Source organism: Carlito syrichta, unplaced genomic scaffold (assembly GCF_000164805.1).
Source record: "Carlito syrichta isolate Samal-C Ts95f unplaced genomic scaffold, Tarsius_syrichta-2.0.1 Scaffold301632, whole genome shotgun sequence".
NCBI lineage: Eukaryota > Metazoa > Chordata > Mammalia > Primates > Tarsiidae > Carlito > Carlito syrichta.
In genome coordinates, this window is record NW_007245728.1 from 306,512 (window position 1) to 314,662 (window position 8,151).

The window sequence follows — 8,151 nt, forward strand, 5'->3', positions numbered from 1 at the left end:
GATGAGGTCTCGCCTGCCCAGGTGGGTCTCGAACCCATGGGCTCAGGCAATCCACTCACCTCAGCCTCCCAAAGCGCAGGATTACGGCTGAGCCACCGAGCCCGGCACTACTGTTTATATTTAATATTTTTTAGACATTCTCTTGGAAGATGAGGATTTATTGTTCTTAAACTGTTTCCTCTTTTCAACATTTCTTCCCACTCCACCCTTCTTCTCACCACTATAAATATATCATACATCTTGGTTAAATCAACATTCGTATGCACAGATGAGCCATGTAGTATGCTTTTTGTACAGTTTTTTATTTTCCCTGGAGATAATAAATGCCTCATTCTTTTCATTTGCTTAGTGGTCTTTGTATCCTTAATCTATGCCAAAAGTCTCTGCCAGCCAAATAAATCTCCTTTCAGTAACTTCAAACACATCTCTCAATTTCATTTTTTTCTTTTCTTTTTCTTTCTTTGTTTTTTTAAAGACATCTCCCTCTGGAACCCTCCATCCTATCACTTTAAACTGGATGAGTTGCTCGCAAGGCCTGTGGTACAGTCAGCCTAGACTTTCCCTCTGCCATCATTCTTGAACTTTCTGAATTTCTGTGGTTTCTCTTCTGGGAGTATCTCAATTTCTGGATCTTATGTCATCCTGTTTCTTGGTTTACTCGTGTTGATGGCATTCCCATCCATTTTCTGAGAAATGATGGTTGAAGATAAGTAATTTGAAGGCTTTCGTATATACAAATGTCTTTATCCACATACTTGATTGACATTTTGACAAGGTATAAAATTCTCACTTGGATATTATTCTTTTTCAGAGTTTTTAAGGAATTGTACCATTTTCTGCTAGCTTCTCAGGTTGTTTTGTGAAATCTAATATAAGTTTGATTTCTGTCTTTGATATGAGATCTGTGTGTGAGTTTTCCTCTCTCTGGGAAAAGATCTTTTGGGATCTGAAATTTCACAGTGACTTACCTTGGTGTGGCTTATTTTTTTTCCTTTTTGAGTTGAAGTCTCACTCTGCCGCCCAGGCTGGAGTGCAGTGGCATGCTCATGGCCACCCCAGCATCGACCTTCTGGGCTCTGGCAATCTTCTGCCTCAGCCTTCCAAGTAGCCAGAACTACAGGTGTGTGCTACCGCGCTTGGCTAATTTTTTTATTTATTGTAGAGACAAGGTCTCGCCAAGTTACCCGAGCTGGTCTCAAACCCGCGGGCTCAGGCAACTCATTCGCTTCGGTCTCCCAAAGTGCTGGGATTACAGGCTGAGCAACCGAGCCTGGCCTCTACACTTTTCTTCTTTCTTTCTAGAACTCCCATTATTAAGATGTTGGACCTCCTGGGCTGATCTAAATCATTTTTGTTGTTTTTAGGGACAAGTGTCTTTCTCTGTCACTCAAGCTGGAGTGCAGTGGTGCGATCATAGCTCACTCCAGCCTCATCCTGGGCTCATGTGATCATCCTGCCTCAGTTTCCTGAGTAGCTGAAACTATAGGTGCATGCCATCACACCCAGCTAATTTCTCTCTCTCTCTCTCTCTCTCTTTAATTTGTAGAGAGGAGGTGCCTCAACCTTCCTTCAACACTTTTATTGAATTTTTAATTTTTGCTACAATACTTACAATTTCCAAGATAATTTTCCTTGTTGTTTTTAAAAAATCTTTTTTCCCCTACAGCATCCTGTTCTTATTTATGAATGCAACATCTTTTCTTTTTGTCTTTGTGCACTTTAATAATTTGGGGGGGGGGGATTTTTCCTATTCTTTTACTGTCTTATTTCCTTTGAGTGCCTTTATTTGCTTGGTTTGACCCTATCCTTTATAAATTTTATTTATGTATCTATGTATGTATATGTGCATGTATGTATTTATTTGAGTTAGGGGGGTCTCACTCTGTCGCCCAGGCTGGAGTGCAGTGGCATGATCATGGATCACTGCAACCTCAACCTCCTGGGATCAAGTCATCCTTCCACCTCAGCCTCCTGAGTAGCTGGGACTGCAGGTGTGTGCCACCACACCCAGCTAATATTCTGATTTTTTTTTTTTTTTGGTAGAGATGAGGTTTTGCTATGTTGCTCAGGCTGGTCTTGAATTCCTAATCTCAAGCGATTCTCCGGCCTTGGCCCCCAAAGTGCTGCAATTATAGGCTTGAGTGACCATGCCCAGCCCCTGTCCACTAAATATGTGACCTTCATCTGTTCTTTCATAATTAGTGAGGCACTGAAAAGATGGCTGGAAACTCTGTGGAATAAATTCTTTTAAACCTACAACGAATTCTTTTTGTCCTACAAATGATAGACTTCTGGTATTTCAGTGTGGGTGTTTGAATTACTAAGAGTGGAGAGACTGGGCATGGTGGCTCACACCTATAATCCCAGCATTTTGGGAGGCCGAGGCAGGAGGATGGCGTGAGCCCAGGAATAGAAGACCAGCCTGGGAAACATAGTGAGAACCATCTCTATAAAAAATAAAAAATTTATCTGGATGTGGTGGTGCATGCCTGTAGTACCAGCAACTCGGGAAACTAAGGTAGGAGTATCATCTGAGCCCAGGAGGTTGAGGCTGTGGTGAGCCATGATCATGCCACTGCACACCAACCTGGGTGATTGAGAAAGACCCCAGACTCAAAAAAAGGAATGGGGAGAGGGAGGGTCAATAAATAATGGTCCTTTATACCGACCTTGAATCAATAGAAGCACACAAGTGGAGATCAAAATAAGAGTTTTATTTCTGATGATGCTGATAGAGAAAATGGCTTTAGATACCTTCCTTTACTCGAATATTTACACTCCTACTGAAAAAATTTTCAAGTCTTCTCTGTACAGGCAAAGCATGCCTAAAAAACTCAGCAAGGAATAAAGAATAAACCTACTATGCTTTTTGACCCGGCTGTCTAAAACATCTTATACCAATGTTCTGCCTGTTTTCCAATGAGCTTCTATTGGGTTCATAAACTCTTTTGTGATTAAGTAATTCCTGCCTTAACCTAACTGGAACAGTTAAGTCAAGCTGTGCCTCTGTAGTTTAACGCAAGCTTCAACCCCTTACAACAAGGCTAAAGAATTAACTCTTGAAATTAATTCTTCTGGCTTTCTTTTGATAGCTCGGAAGTGTCAATTTCCACATTTTATTTTGATCCCTAAGTTGAATTCTTGAACCTCTGTTTCAGTTTTTTAGCCAAAACACCAAGATATTGAGGATTGGGGGTTCGATAAACATTTCCACCCAGATTTGGAAGCAGATGAGAAGACACAAGAGGCAAACAAATTAATATCAAATGTCAATATATTACCGATCAAACTGACTGAAAAATGCAGTATTAAAGCCGAGGCCTAATGGGTTTACTGAAAACTACTCAGAGAAATTGCCACTTCCCGCGTGGCTGCCTTGAGGGTCCCGAGAGAGAGCTGGTGAGAGATTAAAAAGGACACAGACACAAAGACATAAAGAAAAGCTGGGGCCAGGTGGGACACTTTCCTCTGATGGTGAAGTGGCCCCGAACTGGCTCAGCATGTTTATTTTAGAATCAAGCACGAAGAAATTTGGAAGAGATTCAAGGCCTGCGAGGGAGCCATAATGGAATTTTGTTGCTACCTAAAGGCGAGTTATCTTGTTGTGGCTAAGGCCTTATTTATTTTTTTGCTGTTTTTTTTTTGTTTGTTTGTTTGTTTTTTTGAGTTGGAGTCTCACTCTGTCGCCCAGACTGGAGTGCAGTGGCTGCTCCCAGCCACGGCAGCCTCGACCTGCTGGGCTCCGGTGATCCTTCCACCTCAGCCTTCCAAGTAGCTGGAACTACAGGTGCAGCTACCACGCCTGACTAATTTTTGGTGTATTGTAGAGATGAGGTCTCGCCAAGTTGCCCAGGCGGATCTTGAACCCGTGGGCTCAGGCAATCCACTCATCTCAGCCTCCCAAAGGCACGGGATGACAGGCTGAGCCACCGAGCCCAGCTAAGGCTTTATTTATGCTATGTGCACCTGGATGTGTGGGCATCTGAGACACCGTTCCGTGTAGCAGTTTGCATCCCTTGCCTTTGGCTAGGATGCAGAGTTACCAAACGAGACCTTGCCTATGAGCTTGGGGCTTTTCAGCGGACCTTGCCTTTGCTTGGGGCCTTTTCCCCAGACCTGCTACAGTGACAGTGCTCATCTGTTCCCCACATCGCATCCGCTCCCAGCAAGAAATTAGATTGGTGATTTATCCAACCAGGCACTGAAGAAGGGCATCCATAGACTCCACCTAGTGGCGGGTAGGTCCGAAGGTGCCCTCTGCATGGGCAGTCAGATCTACATGAGAAAAATCCAGAAAAAGCAGAACTGAGCATGCTTCATTTCTTGTCCCAACCCTAGCAGTCGGATCAGTCGCCCTTCTTCCCATCTGGAGGAGAAGCTGAGGGGAAGAGCGAGTCAGAAGCCTTTCCCTCAGACCTTTGTCATCAGGGGTATGGTATGGAAGCACTCTTGCCATTGGGAGACCTGAAGAGTAGGGAATGTTGGCCCCTGACATAGACCCGGGATTTTTCAAATTAAAATGATATATGAAAACTGTCCCTGAATCTAAAATAAAATTAAATAAATGAATCATATAATTCAAGGTGTTTTTTTATAATAAAACATATGAATGAAAATTAGCCCCCATCTCCCATAGATACCAGAGGCATAGTCTCCCCGCTTCGAGGCAGTGGCCAGATTAGAATTTAAAAAATAATAATAATCACTCCAGGACTAAAAACATATGGTCACCTTACTTAGATTACTTAGATTCCTGATACTCTGATTTTAACATTTTTCTATTTTCTCAAGTAGTCACTAATGGGCAGTTACACTCCTATAGCCCTTTTCCTGTATATTTCTTAGTCATCTCATAAGGAGAGCAGAAAGAGAGAAGAATAAAAGTGTGTTTCGGTCATTTGAGATACAATAGGCAGCCGGGTTCGGTGGCTCAGCCTGTCATCCCGCGCCTTTGGGAGGCTGAGGTGAGTGGATTGCCTGAGCCCGCGGGTTCGAGACCCACCTGGGCAGCAAGATCTCATCTCTACAATAAACCAAAAAAAAAAAAAAAAAATCAGCCAGGCCTGGTAGCGCATGCCTGTAATTCCAGCTACTTGGAAGGCTGAGGCGGAAGGATCACCAGAGCCCAGCAGGTCAAGGCTGCGGTGGCCGAGAGCGGCCACTGCACTCCAGTCTGGGCAACAGAGTGAGACTCCAACTCAAAAAAAAAAAAAAAAAAAAGAAAAGAAATACAATAGGCATTTAAAAATAAGTGTTGCCGAGTGTATAAATACATAAATGAAAGAATATCATTGACACATTTTTTCTGTGGAGGTCTAAATAGTCTCTCCATTAATTTAAGGAGAAAAGGAAGGGAGGGAAGAAGGAAAAGAAAAGAAAAGCAAGAAAAAGAAAGGAAAGAAAGACAGGAAGAAGGAAGGAAAGAAATGAAAGAGAAAGGAAGGAAGAAGGAAGGAAAGGGAAGGAAAGAAAGAAAGAAAGAAAGAAAGGGAAGGAGGGAAGGAAGGAAGGAAGAAAATCATTGACTGTCAATGGGAAAATAGAGCTCACTTAGCTTTGCTCCAAATTTATGTGGCTCTTGGTCATGCATCGCATAAAAAGTAATACCCAATCTGCTAGAAAGTCACCAAGAGTCTGTTCTTGGACGTTTAAAGAGAAACAGTCTCCAGAAGGTTATTGACTATTAATACATTTTACAACTGGGTGAGATTTTTATTTTCTTTTTTAATTTCCTGCTTCTTATCTTACATTTTCAAGTTGAGGCCATTCCTTGGCCAGAGTAGCGCACGTTTTCTGCATGATCTGCCTTCTGCCATTTATCAAAACTTTGCCTTGACCCTTTTCAGATAATCAATGCCAGGAGGCAAAATTGCACAAAAGGACAGAGCTGTATTTTCGACAGCAGGAGCAGTCATGGTGTGTATGTGTGTGTTTGTGCCTTTATTTGCTGCCATTGTAGGTATCAATCAACACTCTTGAGAGAGCAAGAGCTGGCATGTGATACAGTGCTTTTATGCCAGGATCCTGACAACAATAACAACGTTGATCAACTTCAACCCCAAACAATTGTTTTGCTATTGGACTTGTTTCGTTTTTCGCTGAATGTGAGGAGGTGAATTTAAGGTTTACATTAGTGGTTTTCAAAAAGAAAGAAATTTGGCAGCGATCGCTTCCCACCAAGTGCAAACAAATCATGCTGTGACATGAACCTAGTGTCATTCTTGTCAATAGTGATTATTGTATGTCAGCTAGGTCAGCCTGATTTGTCTGTGCAAAAGGTGACCAGCGTTTGTGACCATCAAAACTACTAAACACATGGCTACTTTCTTTCTGGCTTATTCTATTTGGATAATAACCCTTCGTCACTTTGCTATGGGAAAATGGAGGACCATCTTCCTTCTGGAGAGTATTTGATAGATAAGTGGAACATGATCATGGCTAACCTCCAATGAACATGCATTTCCTTCCAGGCACAACTGTAAGCTCTTTATATGCATTATTTTATTTTTTTAAGTTTGGGTCTCACTTTGTTGCCCAGGCTGGAGTTCAGTGGCATCATCATGGTTCACTGCAGCCTCCACCTCCTGGGATCAGGCGATCCTTCTGCCTCAGCCTCCTGAGTAACTGGGGCTATAGTCCTACGCCACCATGCTTGGCTAATGTTTTGGAATTTTTTCTTGTATAGACAAGGTCTTGCTGTGTTGCCCAGGCTGGTCTCAAACTCCTGGGCTCAAACAATCCTCCTACCTTGGCCTCCCAAAGTGCTGTGATTACAGGTGTGAGCCTCCACACCCAGCCAAGCAATCTGCCCTTTTAATCAATCTTGTGCATCACAGTCAGATTAATCTTCCTTAACCATCAATTTCAACATCCATCCTATCGATATAGATTAGGCATCTATTTTATACTTAACTTGGTTCTGTATAGACCTTATCCTTAAGAAACTCAAAGTCAAGTCCATGAGGTCAATCTTGTGAATTTACACAACCATCACCTACCCTAGCAATTCTAAACTGCTCCCCGTTGAGATTTCACGACTGCTTATAGTACAATCCCATTCAATTATCTGACTTTTATTTTTAGAAATATAGCTCCAATTCAACAAATCTCCTAACTAGTCCAAACTAGTGAGATTTAAATTTGGCAAAAAGCATGTTATTGAAGATGTACATTTTTTCCTTATTTTGTTTGTTCAGGAGTGATCATTAATATATTTTTGTCTTTCATTCAACAAATATTTATTGAGTTTCTAATTTTTTAATTTTGATTTATTGTAGAGATGAGGTCTCACCAAGTTGCCCAGGCGAGTCTCGAACCCACAGGCTCAGACAATCCACTCACCTCGGCCTCCCAAAGCGCTGGGATTACAGGCTGAGCCACCGAACCCGGCCTTTTTTTTTTTTTTGAGTTGGATTCTCACTCGGTCGCCCAGACTGGAGTGCAGTGGCTGCTCCCAGCCACCGCAGCCTCGACCTGCTGGGCTCCGGCGATCCTTCCACCTCAGCTTTCCGAGTAGCTGGAATTACAGGCACGCGCTACCACGCCCGGCTAATTTTTTTGATTTATTGTAGAGATGAGGTCTCGCCTGCCCAGGCGTGTCTCGAACCCGCGGGCTCAGGCAATCCACTCACCTCAGCCTCCCAAAGGCGCAGGATTACAGGCTGAGCCACCAAGCCCGGCTGAGTTTCTAATTTTAATCTATTGTTAGGTATTATATGATCCTAATAATTTTTTTTTTTTTTAGTTGGAGTTTCACTCTGTCACCCAGACTGGAGTGCAGTGGCCGCTCCCGGCCACCCCAGCATCGACCTGTAGGGCTCCGGCGATCCTTCCACCTCAGCCTTCCGAGTAGCTGGAACTACAGGCGCGCGCTACCACACCGGCTAATTTTTGATTTATTGTAGAGTTGAGGTCTCACCAAGTTGCCCCAGGTGGGCCTCGAACCTGTGGGCTCAGGCAATTCTCTCACCTTGGCCTCCCAAAGTGCTGGGATTACAGGCTGAGCCACCGAGCCTGGACCTTAAAGGTAAAATTAAGCCATCTTCACTGTCTGCCACTGCAGTCTTGGTCTTCAGCTTTCTTTGGTGTTTTCCTCCTCCATGCCAGGTCACAGGTGTCTCTAAATCAATGCAAGCTCTTTCTTTTTGAATG